Source organism: Parus major, chromosome 14, assembly GCF_001522545.3.
Source record: "Parus major isolate Abel chromosome 14, Parus_major1.1, whole genome shotgun sequence".
Taxonomy (NCBI): domain Eukaryota; kingdom Metazoa; phylum Chordata; class Aves; order Passeriformes; family Paridae; genus Parus; species Parus major.
Genome location: NC_031783.1, coordinates 4,851,922 through 4,867,241, shown reverse-complemented (window position 1 = coordinate 4,867,241; position 15,320 = coordinate 4,851,922). Strand labels below are relative to the sequence as shown.

The 15,320-nt window shown below is 42.5% G+C and overlaps 1 long non-coding RNA gene across 1 annotated transcript in view; it reads right to left on the bottom strand.

The window, feature by feature from the left end:
- Window positions 1-1,378: 1,378 nt before the first annotated feature.
- The window catches only part of LOC107210998, an 83,301-nt gene continuing 69,359 nt past the window's right edge, over window positions 1,379-15,320 (bottom strand). Inside the window, exons 2-3 of the long non-coding RNA XR_004499487.1 lie at window positions 11,430-11,595; window positions 1,379-1,572 (exon numbers count right to left, since the gene is read on the bottom strand). This is a non-coding gene — a long non-coding RNA (uncharacterized LOC107210998). The remainder of the gene's footprint in view (window positions 1,573-11,429; window positions 11,596-15,320) is intronic.

Genomic DNA, 15,320 nt, shown 5'->3' with positions numbered 1-15,320 from the left:
TATGCCTTGAAAAAGCAAATAAACTGAATGTGGAAGGGGAAAAGGAGGTACAGAGAGCATGACATCTCTGGTCCTTGGCAGGACACAACTTTCTGGCACCCTCTGTCCAGGACTGAAGGGATGCTGGAGTCAGAGCTGCTCTCCCAGCCCTGCATGTGTCCTCTTTCTTTAGAGACCACAGAGGGCACTCACTCCAGCCTCTTGGCTCTCACTTGCTGCAGATACTTTGTAAGACTAACTCCTGTTAATTAGAAAAAGATAAAAAAATTCAGACTGCACTGCACCTTGCAAGTGCAGGTCTTGCCCTGGCCACTTCCAAAGTGGGAGAGGCTTTGGAAGCTGATTTACCAGACAGGTTCCCTGTCACTTGAGTTAAACCAGACCCCATTTATTTTCCATGCCTTCTGCAAGCTGTGCTCCCAGTGAAAAGAAGGTAATGTATTGATAACAGCAGGCTCTGTCACAGGGGAGGATTGAGAATCACCCACGCGTTGCCTTGAAAACAAACAACCCCCAAACAATTGATCACTCACTGCTAGTACAGAGGCAGTCTATTATGGATAAAAATACAGGTGGAAAAAATTCATCAGGGATGTGCAAATACCTTTATTTAAATTCAAGCACAGTAAAGCAAGCTTTGCTCCTATAAACAGGAGTAGTGGATTACGGATGTGTTTCTCTCAAGTCCTGGCAGAGAGGGAATGCATTTCCAGGCTAGGGGAGCCAGAAAACGGAGTGATTTCCCTGTCGAGGCTGGGATTTCTGACATGGCTTAACCTGCCTGCCAGGAAAGGTGGAGGTGCATCACAGAGTGCTGTATAAATTGCTGCTGGGGCTCCCTGTGTGTAATCTGAGCACAGCCCCCAGGTGAGCTCTATCCCACACCCCAGCAGCACTGCAGGGCCCCTGCCCAAACCTCTGCACCCCTGGGGAAGCTGTGCAGCTCAGTGCCAGCTGCAAACAAACCATGCTCAGCCTGAGCAGCTCTCACTGGATATGTGAAATCTTAAATTAGTTAAAAAAAACCCAACTTGACAGAGCAGCCTATGGAAAGGATGCAAGGAGGGATATGAAAGACATCTATGTGTGCTTATTTATGTGTGAAAAATAGAGAGTGAGAGCAAGAGCACTTCAGCTCCTCACCTCAGTTATCACTACCAGTTCCTTCCCCACCTTTTACAGTAGGTGCCCATGTGTGTGATGCACTTCTCAAAGGAAAGGCTGACTCTCTTGTTGACACACTAAACCTGACTCAATATTGTCCTAGAATCAAGCAGACTTTGTCCTGAATGAAGAAAGATATTAGCTGAACGTTTAAATCCAGAGCTAAGAAAAGAGAGTGGCCACAGTCCCTTTTGGTTTTTAATTTTAACTTCCCTTTCCAGCTATGGGCACACAATACAATGTCCAATTTTAATTTAGTCTCTGCACTTAATTTAGTCACTGCTTACCTTGATTTTCACACCATTGCTTTGGGAATCCTCAAGGCTTTCTCAGCAGAATGATAAACTTTGAATGGCAAAGCCAGACCACGGCTGTAGAACCCTGCCAATTTCTTACTGACATTTCTGCCTAGGAGAGAAAACACCACCAAATGTCTCAGATAGAAAGGAATCGTGACAAGAATTCACTCATTTCCTTGCAATAGAAAAGGGGGACAGAGAGAGCTTGAATTTCAAAACTCAGGTAAACAACAATAACAATAACTAAAAGCACTTAATATTAATCAAGCCTCAACTCAAAAAATTGAAAGAAAAATATCAGCATTTTGACTTTTCTTCTCACTCATGACCATGCAGAGTTCCCCATCTGTGCTGGCTGACCTTGGCCAGCTGCCAGCCATCCACCCAGCTGCTCTCCTACTGCCCCTCCTCAACAGGAGCTTTGGGAGTCCATCTATGCAAAAACCATGAGTTTAGACAGCTTGCAGTGCTTAGCAGTACCCAAAGTACAAATTGTGTGAAAGACTCCCATGCAGTGACAGAAGAGTGGGGTTACCACAAGGCATCATGTGTGCACACACAGTCAAAGCCCCTTCCTGTGCCTGTTCTGGGGGTTATAACCCTGAGCTCTGCACCAGGGATTCCTCTGTGGGTGTGGCAGTGCTCTGGCATTGGAGGCTGTTTGAAGCAGAGCTAGTTCATACAGGACTGAAGGTATAATCCATCTCAAAGTGTGGTTTCAGAATATATAAAATCTATGTAGATAGAAATTATGGAAGTGACAGAGAGAGAGAACATCTTTAGTGTGGAGAATGAGAAGAAAGATGCCTTATAGTTTGCTACTCAGAAGGCATTGGCAGAATACAGTGGGTTTTGTTGCAGCCCTAAATTATTTCCAGTTGAATTTTTTTAAAATTTATTTTAAAAATAGCAAATCAATATAATACAAGACCATGCCTATAAATGGAAGCAAAATAAATTTATCACCTTCTATTCAATCAGGAAAAGAAACATACAGTCTGCCATTTTTTTAATCCTTACTGTTTTCAGTCATAGAGATTTTTCCAGCAATATCAATGCCATCAAGCAATGTATGACATCAGCTGGTGACTGCTTATACTTTGGTGCAGGCATATGATCTATCTTGACTTTCCTTGCTTGAACTCCATTCCATCTCTCTCTCTGCAATATCAGAAGCAGAAAAGTGCAAAAAGTTATTGCAGTAAAAGTTAATTTAGGGAAAAAGCGGGTTATTCACTTTAGCTGAGAGAATGGGGTCCCTGATGAGTAATCACAAGTCAGCAAATTCTGGGATGACTTCCAAAGGCACAAATAGGTGCTGGAGCTCATAACCATGGAAAGCCCAAGGTAGCCAACAGCTGGATTGCACCACTCCTTAAACAGTGCCAGTCCCACTGAGCTGAATGGCTGCTCAGGCTGGAGAGGCTGGGAGATTTTTCCCTCTCCAGTGTCTCTCACATCATCTCTTCCCTCAGATGTGAGAATACTGGACACCCCTTCAGCCTTGTGGACACACCATATCTGCTCCTGGTGATGAAGGGCAGGGTAAGGAGGGGCTGCAGGCATGGCTGCAGTCCCTGTGCTGGGTGGAAGCTCAGCAGGAACGTGGGACATGGACACACTGGGCCATGAACACCACCAGTCTGTCCACTGAGGACACACAGGGACTGCAAGGATACCTTTGCTGCTCTTTGCTTGCACTCCTTAGCCATGGCATGCCTGACACAGGGGCATCATTTGGTGCCTTTTGTCTTTGGTGCAGAGCTTTTTGTAAAATCTCCTTGTAAAATTAATTGTTTGAAAATAGGATTTTTAAATAAAGATGGGAAAACCAAAATAAAGCCACCATGAAAAGAAACCCAACAAAATCTCCCTTCTCCCTGCCAAATCAGCCTTGCCTGGCTAACAGTGAGGTCATTATTTGTTTTGGTTCAGACAATTTCTTTTCCAAAAGCTATACTTTACACAGAGAGACTACACTCACATATGCAATTAAATATTGCTTTCCTGAACAGAAGTGGCCACACAGAGCATGCTGTCAACACATCCCTGCAAGATTTCTCCAAGAGTTCAGCAGAATAATTAGCTTTGGTACCATTGCACAGTAGTTTTTATCTATCAGAGTTTTATCTTGCCTTCTCTCAGTGGTGAGTCTGAGAGAAATTCTGAACGTTTGCCTCATGGGTCTAATCATCTTATTGATGCTCAAAGCGTTTAAATGTGATCTGCAGCCCCTTCACTCTTTGACATTCCAGTTCTTAAAAAAAGCCAGATATTTTGGCAGGTGCTTAGCTCAGACTTGTTCTTTAGGCTATAAGGCTTTTGCCTGTCTAATTAGCTGTGGCAAAAAGCTGAGAATGTTGACAATCTGGGGATGTGAGGTAATAAAAAATAGATTATTTACCAGCAGCAAATTAAGCTCTCTAAGAACCAGTGTGATGAGTTGTGCCCCTCTGACAATTCCCTGTAGCAGATAGATACCACTGTCTCCATCTGTCTATCTTGTGCACAGCGTACCTGACGGCGTCTTTCTAATCTATTTTCCCATGCACAAGAATTGATCCACCAAAGCCTTCAGAGACTAAAGAAAGTAACCTTTCTGGTGACAGCAAGCAAAATCTGTCTGCTTCCAAAGATGATTTTTTCCCAGTTTCCTTTGGGGCAGTGCAAATAATTGGCCAGAGCAGCCAGATGCAGTTTGGGACTGGAGAAGCAGGGTAGTTGTGCTCCTGGTTTGGGCTGGCACTGGAGGAAAAGGCACCTGTGGGTGATGGATGAGGTCTGGCTCCTCCTGAGCGAGGAGAAGCAGCACTCAGGATGTTCCTGCTCTGCTCATGGCAGTGTCTGCCTGGCTCTGGCTGAGAGGGAGCCAGTGATGCTGTGGGGCCAGAGGGACAAACAGCAGCCCTGGCTTGGAGACACAAAAATCCACATCACTAAAGTTAGCAGTGGAGGTGACATGATTTCCTGCCTAAATACGTGGTCAGCAAGGCAGAAGAGCATGCAGGTGCTACAGAGCATTTTTCCCCTTTTTAAAACCAGTCTCAGAAGAAGGCTATTAAACACAGTGAATATTCACATTAGAATAGCTGATTTTATCTCAGCCAGTTTACTCCAAATGACAATCTGCCTTGGCTTTACTCCTTTTTTACACCACTTTTACAACTAGAATTTTTCAAATTCCTCTCCCAGAATGTATTTTAAGGAATGGGATTCTGGAATGTCTTTTGGTCTACTCAAACCAGGATAAAGGGATATGGGAGGATAATATATGCAACATATACTATCCTCTCATCCATATTTTTTTGGGAATGGATTAGCCACACTTTCCTGTATGTTTTCCCCACTACCTTGTGAGCATAGGTACTAGACAAGCCTTCAGGTCCTGTAAGCCAGTGCAATAGTCTGATGTCCAAAAAATGGCAGTAAAACCTCTCTAGCTTACAATACTTGTGTTATAATATCCCTTACTCCAGAAAATGCTGGATCCATCTTTGGATCCAGTGACTGGTCACGGATTTCAGATTACATGCTGCAAGGAGTCCCAGAAGCCCAATTCTTTGTCAATGAGCTGTTATTGTAAGAATATTATTCTGCTTCTCAGGGAATTTGTTAATCAATATGGGTAGAGTAAGTGATGTTGTAAAGCTCGTGCCCTTCATTTCCACGGGAAGCAGAGGTGACACCAGATCTTCCCTTTGGAAGGGTCTCACCAAGGTAAACACAGCACCTCCACAAAGGATGCATGGATATGGATATTTTGCCTTTTGAGCAAAGACAGCAGATTGTGCAGCTTTTTCAGCTGTACCAGCTCCCTCATGTTTTGGCTTTTCTCATCATCCTCAGAAGCTAAATACGATGTCAAGGCTTATTGAGAAGATCACAAAGCAGTTTGCATTTCCTAACAGCTGGGGACGTCTGAACGAGCTCAACAAACCGACACAGACAAGTTAAAACCCCCTTCACACATCTATCTAAATTCCAGCAGAACCTACTCCAAGGTCTGGTCTGGAAGTTATACAGCTAAATCCTTACAGAGATGAACAAGAAAGCAAAGTGCAGTTTCTCCCATCCAGGTAAAAGGCTGGAAGTATCAGAAACCTCATGAGTGTGATTATTGCCGAGAGGCTGCCGGTTCAATTTTAGAGATCAAAGATGATACAGAAACGTTCTGTAGCTGTGTTCTGTTAAGCAGTGTGCAAGGAACAGGTAGGTATAATTTATTTTAGCAGGTTTCAGAACAGGATTGAACACTGTGGTGGAACAGAACATCTACAGTAACAAATAAGACCACTTATAAAATGCCCATGAGTGGACTGTGGGCACAAACCTCACAAAAATTAGTGCAAGGTTTTTTATTGACTTCTGTAAGCTTGGGCTGGATGCTAATGGCTATCAAGTAAGATGAAACTTTCTCTACAGATAAGTTATCCATAATTTTCTGCTAGTAAATGTTGCTGCACCCCAAAGCACTTTGTCTTTCCTGGCAAAGGACCTGAGAACAGTCAAATTTTAATATTTGGATCTTTTGTGCAGAAAAAAAAAACCATATTCTATTTAATAATATATGGTATTTTGTTGGATATTTACTGGAATTAAATTTCACTGAATCTGCTGTTTCCCTGGTGATCACAGTTGGTAGTAACCATTACAAGCACAAAGAACATGTGAGCATACAAATTCCTGTTTGGTTTTCAGCTTTTTCTTCCTGAAAATACTAGAAAAGATTGAAAAAACTAACTTTCCAATATTACAATTAATTTGAAAGGAACTTAAGGATCTCTCTGTGTTTTGTAAGGCTTTTAAAACAGATACTGACAATGAGCTTGGAAGACTTTTAGAAAGCTTCAATATAGTGAAAGAAAAAAATAAATTAAAAGAAGCCTGTGCAGTTTAGAAAGAGAAAGAAAGTGTATTCCATTATATCTCTTTCTCCTTCCAATACCCAACACCACTTTACACTGCACTGCAGAGGCCAAATACTGAAGCAAATTACCTGTCAAGGGGATTTTATCAATAAACACTTGAATTCAGCTTTCAGGGAGGGCCAAGGCTGGTGCAATTTCCCTGCAACTGCAACAGTGCCTTGTTCTGTGCACTGTAACTGCTGCTGCAGCTCCAAACCTCCATCAGGAGGGCAAAAAAACTTGGGTAGGAAACAAATTTGAAATTAAGAGAGAAAAAAAAAGTAAGAAATAAACTAAAAAGGAGAAAAAAAGGAAGTGTTTTTATTCTGGCCATGTTCATCTGTTGCTGATACCTCTGAGCCCATGACTGATCTGATCCACGCTCACCAGGGCAGGGCTATCAAACCAGCTGCTCTCAGTCTCCAGTACAGCAAACCTCAGTGAGGAGAGCCCTTGCTGAGGGGAAAAGCAGCCTGACACTCCGTGTGTCAGCACAGAGAGCTCCTGCTCGAGGGGAGGAATGTGGGCAGAAATGAGAGAGTGCAATGCCAGCTTGGGAAGGAGCCTGCATGGTCCTGGACACCAGGGAATCCAACCAAGGGGATAGAAATCGATGGAAAAGCAGGCTTCAGTAGCTGCACTGCTCATGGAGCTGCATGTTTACAATTTGGGAGGAAATGGTCTGAAACTGGAACATCACAGCAAAAAAATGGGCTTTAATGCAGGGTTTATAATAGGTACATTAAAAAAACACAGCTTCTTAAAGGTCCTGGATTCAATTGCAGCCCTTAGTGCAGCAGGTATTCACTGATCAGGATGCACAGAGGCACCACACTGAAGGGTGCCTTGGTTTAAATTGCAGCAGAGTGGTCAAGTTTTACCTGTGGAGAAAAACTGTCAGGAGGGCAGTGCCTGGGCTGGCTGGGAAGGTGCAGCAGATGGTTCTGAGAAACTCAGACCAGTGTCTGGAGAGTCACAGGCAGGGCTGTGCTCCTGTTGAGGCAGGAAACTCGAGTCAAGTATGGGAATAACTCCATCAGGGCTCTTATTCCATGTAGGAAAATTCTAAATACTTTTGCCCAACTCAGATAAACTGCCTCAGCATTTCACCCTGTGCCTTTCCCAGGTGCTTTACAAAGAGCAGAGAGTACAACAGCAGCTCCTGAAGAGTTATTTGTGACCCAACAGGATCTAAAATGTTGTCTCTGTCCCTTCAGCAGAACAGTACCTGCCCAGCCAAACCAGCAGGTTCCAGATTACAGTGGGGATCCTTCATACATCAACAAGGGAAACACACTGGGGGAGTGCAGTGGTTTGGGTTTTGGGTGTGATGCCCTGGAAGAGCCACTCATTCCTGCTGATCTTGTGATATGTGACCCATCACTACTCCTTTTTAGTTATTTATTTTAATTTTATAATTCCTTGGTAGCTGTTTAATCTGTTGGCCGTTTTTCCATTTAGCATGAACAGTTTTGGACAGAACTTTTCAAGCTGCTGTGAGCACTTGTGGACCAGAGCCACACACACAGGAGTTACACTCATATTCCCATTTTCCTGGTGGTGTTTTCCTGTCCCTTTGCCAAGGGTGGGCTGTGCTGGCACTGTACCCTCAGTAGGTGTGACACTGTGGAAACAAATCTTCTGAACCTAAAGGAAGACAAAATCCTCCAGACTGTGTTTTAATCTAGTCTCAGATATTCACTGCAGCAGAATATATTAATTTTTAAACTGATTTGATTCAATATATATAACACATCTTAAAACAAGTTGGACCCTTACATAATTAACATTAAAATTTATATAGAATTTAAATGCTAATGGTTACACTAACAGCAAAAAATCAGAAAGAAAGAAAAAAATCTAAACTGATTTAGGCTGTGTCAAGTCTCAAGTTGTTTAGTGAAATTTTTAGCAAGTGTAAAATATTTTCTTTTCTGTGCAGGTTTTTTGAAAATGGTTTCTGTAGAGTCTCTTTCAGCTCTTAATACATGTCAGTGTCACAATGATAATCTCTGAACCAAACAGGCCACTGATATCATGGAGCAACGCCACTCTGACCTAAGAAAATCTGAATTTCCAATGGCATACAGCTCACCATGAGTCATCTCTTACAAGTCAAACATTTGCAACAAATTCCCCATACAGCCATCAGTTCTGGTGCTCCATAACATATCTGTTTTCAGGAGCTTGTCTTGTTCAGGCAGAGAAGAAAACAAGGATCATGTGGGAGAACAATGCCTCATTTCTTGTCTGGGATTATTTCAGGCAGGAAAGGGATGAAGAAATAGGCAGAACAACAGCTGATAACGACAGTGACTAAATCAGACAGCAGGAGAAGGAGCTCCCACCTTCAGTCCTGGGGAGTTTTTTCCCTCTCCCACGTACTTGGGTCACTGAAGTCAGTGTCTCATGGGGCACAGGGGGTGCTGAAGCACCTGGAGCAGCCCTGTTCAGCCACTGGGATGCTGCAGACAGCAGATGTAATGCACAGCATCCCTGTCCTCCCACTCCTTTTCCTCTTTGCCCTTTTGGGGAATATTAAGTAGCAACACAAAGAATTTCTGTGTGACTGAAGTGAAGCACTGCTTAAAGAACAACTACTAAAACACCAAGACATAGTGATGAAAAGGATTTTGAAAGAAAGATCCTTAATTTGAATGGAAAATGTCTCTAAATCCTTTAAGCTGCTTTGAAAATCTCAGCCTCCATGATATGGTTTAAATCTAAGATAAGAGTGCTAGTCTGAAATTAGACAGAACATAACCTTACCTAAAAGGAAGAAGGATAGAGCCAAATTTCCCCTGAAGTTTGCTTGTTTGAGCTATTCTATTTTTAAAGACTTGATTTGTTTTGAGGGTAAGCTGGAAACCTGAGCCTGTTATTTCAGTGTGGGAAGCACTTTGGAGCAGCAGCATCAGGCCACAGGCAGTACCCAGATAAGCACCACAACAAAGGGGCTGTTCTTGGGGAGCAAAGCTCAGAGTAGAGCTTTAAGCTGGGCTCAAAGGAGTGGTTGGGAGAGTTTGAAGCACCTGCAGCTACATAGATTTGGAAAGAAACTTTATTGTCAGCATATTATGTCACTGCCTAAAACAATTTAAAATGAGCTAAGTACTGCAGCAGGGATTCAAACACTAAAAAAGAAATCATGTGATTTTATTTCTACAGATGCCTGCTGCACTGGCACTGTGAGGAAGAGTGCTCTCCCATCACTCACTGGAATGCAGCACACAGATATATACATACACCCATAGCACTTTGCATTTTAGACTCTGTTTATTTATGTACCTAACCCTGCTGGCAAGAAAACTTCACCTTTAAATCCACTATTCTTTAAAAAAAGGGGCAGAAAAGAAAGGTGGCCAAGTGTTTTACAGAGGGTGAGGATGAAGATGTATTTAAAATAATGTGGAGTGTGAAATAACCAGGGTGGTAAGTATTAAAGCTCCTTAGAGAGGAGGAAAGAGGAGAGTACAAAGAGAAATTTAAGCTTCACTTGTGTTGGAGGATTTATTAGTTCTTGAAAAGGGAGATTTCAAAGAAACTAGTAATGAATGAGGGAGTAATTACATACTGAGTTTGCAGAGAATAAACTAATTATAAAAATATGGTATGTTGTAGGCCATCTGCCCCCCAAAAAAGAACTGAATTGTCAAATTACTGAGCCAGAGATGACACATTATAATTATACTGTTACTATGCAAGATTTAATACAAAAATCTAACAACATTTTCCAATAACCACCATTTCTCTTTCTTGTTTGAAAATGAGAGTCATTATATGCTATCATGAGATTTGACACTGCTTGTCAGAATCCCAATGTGTTGGGATAACTGCATTACCCATCTTTTAGGAAGGAGAAAACCTAGTGACAAACCCATGGAGGCATGTGCCAGGGCCAGCTCAGGAAATGAGGGACTTTCAACCCAATTCAGAGCACAAAGGAGTCACCTGATAATCTCAGCCAAATTATTTCATTCTGGGAATAGGTGCACAGAAATTTAACAGAATGCATCAAACTGGCTGGCTGTCACAAAATTTTGCCTTGCCTTTGGACTTTATTTTGTCAATTAAAGAGATTGTGTTTCCCTGCAATCTGTTGGTTGAGAGTCCTTCCTGTGAGAATGCTCACTGAAAATCCAGTTTAAAAGTTAGTTTTGATACAAATATAATAAACCCTACTATTCTGGCTGTCTTAGGACCATGAGCCTTTTTCATCTTTCCTCTTGCTCACCACTGACTAAACATGGTAATTTCTATTTCTATGGTGCATCTGTAGCAACAACCAAAATTACTTACAAAAGGAAAAGCCCATAAATACTGGAAGGAGTTTCTGGTTTTATTTTCAATTCTTGACATACTAAAGTAGGAGGAAAAAGAATCTCAGTTCATGCATAATGTCTGAAAAAACCACCTCCAAACACACAACAAGAGGCAGAAGGGAAAGAGGGGGTAAAAAGGAGAACATTCAAAGTTTTTGGATTTTGTCACAGTGTCCCTGAGTCCTAAGAAGTGCCAGCAGGAGTGTGGGCTCCTCTTTGCCCAGAGCAGTGGAGATGAAGGTTCATCTCAGGCCAGCAGAGACTGAGCTCAGCCCCTGACACCTGCAGCTCCTCAAACACCTTTTCTGTCATCTTGGAGACATCAGGCTTCAGAGCTGAGTTTGCATCAATTCCTACTGTTAATGCTTGTTAACATTAAAAGTGCTTCAGCATGTGATTAAAGTTTGCAGTTTAATAAGTAATTACAGCCTTCCTGCCGTCCAGCCTGCTGCACTTTCCTGCCTACAGCCCTGACTTGAATACAAAACCAGTGAGTCTGTTCATGCTGATGTCTTCACTGTGTGCTCTGCTCTTATTTGCACCCCCCCCAAATTAAACATTTAAGAGGCAGTTAATAAAACTAACACTTAGATGAGACACATTAAATAGAATTTCTGAAGAATGTATTAAAATTTATTATTAGGATAATTATAAACCAAATTACATTTTCTTCCACTTGTTTTGGTTACAGAGAATTTTTACAATACTCTAGCATTTAGCTAAATCTGAAATAATACCTGTATTTCCAGAGCAGTGAATCAAATTGGCATATTCCTGGTCACACATTAACACAAAGATGTGAAGCTGCCACTGGCTTCCAAGAGAAAATTCCCCAGGAGTTTGAGGCATTCAGGCTGGCCTTGCTCATTCAGCTCCTCTCCCAGGTAGGAAAGTAGACGACATCTGAACAGACAAAAATAAAGCAATGAAAAATATAATAATAAATATTTATGCTGTATATCCAGCTTATTAAAATAAATTTGTACACTAGTTTTTCCTCACCACCAATATATATGTAGCCCTGTACATATCAGTGTCCCAGGACACATTCTTTTCAGTTGTCAGTGTGGTCCCTGAGTTGTGCCACCACTGTTAGATGCACTCAGGCAATAATTATATTTTAAAACTGCTGAAGTTGTTCACAGAACAGGTTTTTTTTTTCACAAGCAGGTGAACAGACATTTAAAATGAGCATCCCACAGCAGTTCCATGTATGTTTTTGGAGCTGGTGCCAAGCTCTGTGACCACTACTGCAGGCCAAGTCTCCCTTGCTGCACATCTGCCCTCAGCACGTTCTGCTCTGAGCACAGCCAGGGCTGCAGTGCTGCACATGCAAGGAGCAAACCAATGTCACCAACCCAGCACAGCCCTCCCTGAGATTAATTGAAAAACAAACAACCAACCAGAAAAACCCTGAAGAGAGATTTTCCTCATCTCAGTATATTAGAAGAGGGATTACTCCTGACAGCAACTTGAGAGAAGAAGAAATAAAGGACAGAGAAGGGGGAAGTAGTTTGCAGCATTCAATCAGTATGCAGCATCAGACTCTTAATTTGCAAAAGCTCTGCTGTAGAGACATTCCAGCATCGCTGATGGCCACTTTGCTTCCAATGACTGTAGCTACTGCAGATGAAGCCTAATGACTTCTGTAGTTGTGGAAAGATTTCCCCAAGTGAAAGTACTTGTTAAAACTTTGTTTCCCCACTCGTAGGTCGGTCAGACAGAGCACACACAAAGGGGAATCCATTTCTGTGATTTTTGTCAGGGCATGTCCTCTTGGTTAGTATACAGCATATGTTCAGGTTGCTTTGATTATTAGCTTTAGCTCTCTTGGTGTGTGCAGGAAAAGCACAATAACTTCAATCATGTCATTAGCTCCATCTCAGAGCAACTCCCTGAGAAACACCTGTGAGGTTCCATGACTCAGACATAACCCTTCCTCCTCATTCCTCCAGCCCCAGTAGCAGGAGTGCAATATTGTCTCCCACTGATCTGTATTAGCTGAAGCTTGGTAGGGAAGGAGGTTTGTATGGGATCAAAGCCCCAGCCTCCACTTGTCCACCTGCTCATGGTCAAAAAAAGAGGCCACCTGGCTGTACTTTTAAAATAAACTCAGTATCTAGTTTAGCCTGTGGTAGCCCAGGGGATATTTTAATTTCCTTTCACAGAAACAGAGTAGATAGTCCTGAACTGCAGGAAAAAAACCCCAAAACAACCCAACACAACTATATTAACACAGTTTAAAGCAATCTTCTGAATTTCCAGCAAGGCAATATAAAGTAAGGTTAAAAGTCTCTCAACTAGTTTACTCAATACAGACTCAATTACAGAACTACTAAAAATGACCAGGTCCTGAAAGCATCTCTGTTGTGAGAGGAGCTGAAAGCAGGCAGTGCCACCCACTGCAGGCTGACAGTGGGTACCAGCAGAGTTAATAATAAACAGACACAGTACATGGCCAGCCCTGTGCTCTGCACCTTCCCTACACGTGGTGAATGCTCTGTGGCGTGAGCTGAAGCCCAGGTCACCAGGATCCTCTCTGCTGTTCTGCCCCAATGGGTTTAACAAGTCTTTGCTGTTAATGCCAAGCAACTGCTACCAGTATCACTTCAACCTTGATATGTCTGCTTAAAATGCTGCTCTTCCTCCAAGTAAAATCATTTTGATCAGATTCTGTCCTCTGCACTTCTCATCTCTCCCCTAAACTGAAATGTGAAACATTTAAAACAATAAAAATCACTGTACTGGAAAGCTGCACTGTTTATTTTTCGCACACTGCACGCAAGTGTACAGCAGACCTTTAAGAGTTCTAAATTCATTCTGACCTTCTTCATCGGTTATTTACTTTGAGCCTTGAGGAAATGCTTAGCTTAAATGGCCTTTTTCCCTTTCAGAAATCTAATCTTCCAGAAAAATTCCACTGGACAGCAGGTTTTGTAATGGAATTACTGTAGTTAATTCCTATCACAGCAGTTCCTTAATGAAAGGCTGGAAGAAAGTCAACAGGTACTGTATTCTGTAAAAGGTGCTGTAAATATGAGTGTCAGAGTTCAGAAAGGTGTGTCATCTCCCCATCAAGATAATTAATGGTCTCTCGAGTCAGACAATTAAAGGTTGCAATAATAATCTATAAGATATCTCCCTTTGTTTCCCAATTAAAACTTTTCAGACTAATTAAAACCATGCCTGTGTCATGCAGTGTGGTGATTTCCAACTGGGGCAATAAAATAATGGGTCTCAGCCAGAGAAGATAAACGTCTGAAAAAAAATTACCCGTTTAAGCACCATCTTATGTCAACATTGATCTATGAAGTTTTGCTTCACATAGAGGAGGAAACCATCTTCTCTTTAAGGTAACCTGCAGTCATTTTCATAAAAGCTAAGAGCCTCGACTTTTATTAGTTCTCTTCAGGGAAACCTTTATCCATTAAAGTCCTGTAACCAAGAGCCAAGTGCTTGGGTTCCACAGAACAAATGAGCCCAATGTAATGTCAATTACACAAAAAAGAGAGACAGATTAATTAAAACTCTTCAGAAGTCTCTTCAATATCATTGTCTGATATGCTTGCTATCAGCAGAGCATGTCTTCCATCTGGCAGCTTCAACAATGTAACACTTTGAGGCTGTTCTTAAGGTAATTATATCAAATATACCGAGTGTGATAGGAAGCAATTGGTATTAGTTTCAGATTAATCTCTGCACTTTCTGGCATTCCAGTTCTGTCCTCAAAGACTGAATTTGCTTTCATTGTGATGAAAGCAAATTGATGGTCAAGAGGGCTTCCCCCTTTCTGGCTGTGTTTTTGTTCTGTTAGCTGGGATTACCTGGGAATTCCACGTTACAGCACTGCTCCCATAGGAATCAATGGGGCAGGACACTGTACTGTGACCTGGGCTCTGAGATGAGGCTAAAAAGGACAGACCCCATTATCTCCACCCTCAAAGATGTCCTGTAGCCTTTTCTGGCATTACTATAATGATTTTTAGACTTAAACTCCTCATTGCCCACTGCAGAGATCTGGGGATTTATCGTTCTTGTGGAACATCAGTGGAGTACAGCAAAATCACATCACTCAGCAGTTATACCCTGAATGACTTCTGTCTCCATCTCTATCCCTGATCTCACTACTTAATTAGTGGTACCTAATTACTGTGAATAGCCTTGCATCTTTAACTAAATGAATGTGTGTAATCCTCTCTGGTTTTCTATTAGAAGAAGGGAGGGGGTTGGTGCTATCACACAGATAAACATGCTGTGTGGGAATATCTACTGGGCAGATTGCAGGAAATTTGTGCCCATCCTTGCTGTTTTCCCATCTTCTGGAGACAGGGGTCAGGAGCTCTGGGACAGGAGCTCTGGGACCATGGTGGTCAGGAGCTCTGGGACCATGGTGGTCAGGAGCTCTGGGACCATGGTGGTCAGGAGCTCTGGGACCATGGTGGTGCTGAGCTGAGAGCTCGAGGGGGTGCAGTGAGGTGATGGGGCTGGTGGCTGCTGGGTGACCCCGAGGACAGGCAGAGCTTGTTCCCCTCTGTGTGCAGTGCAGTGCATCATCAGGACAGTCCAGCAGGAGAGATCTGAACCTGCTGGGAAAAACCTCTCCCTCCAGGACCACAGGCAGCCATGGG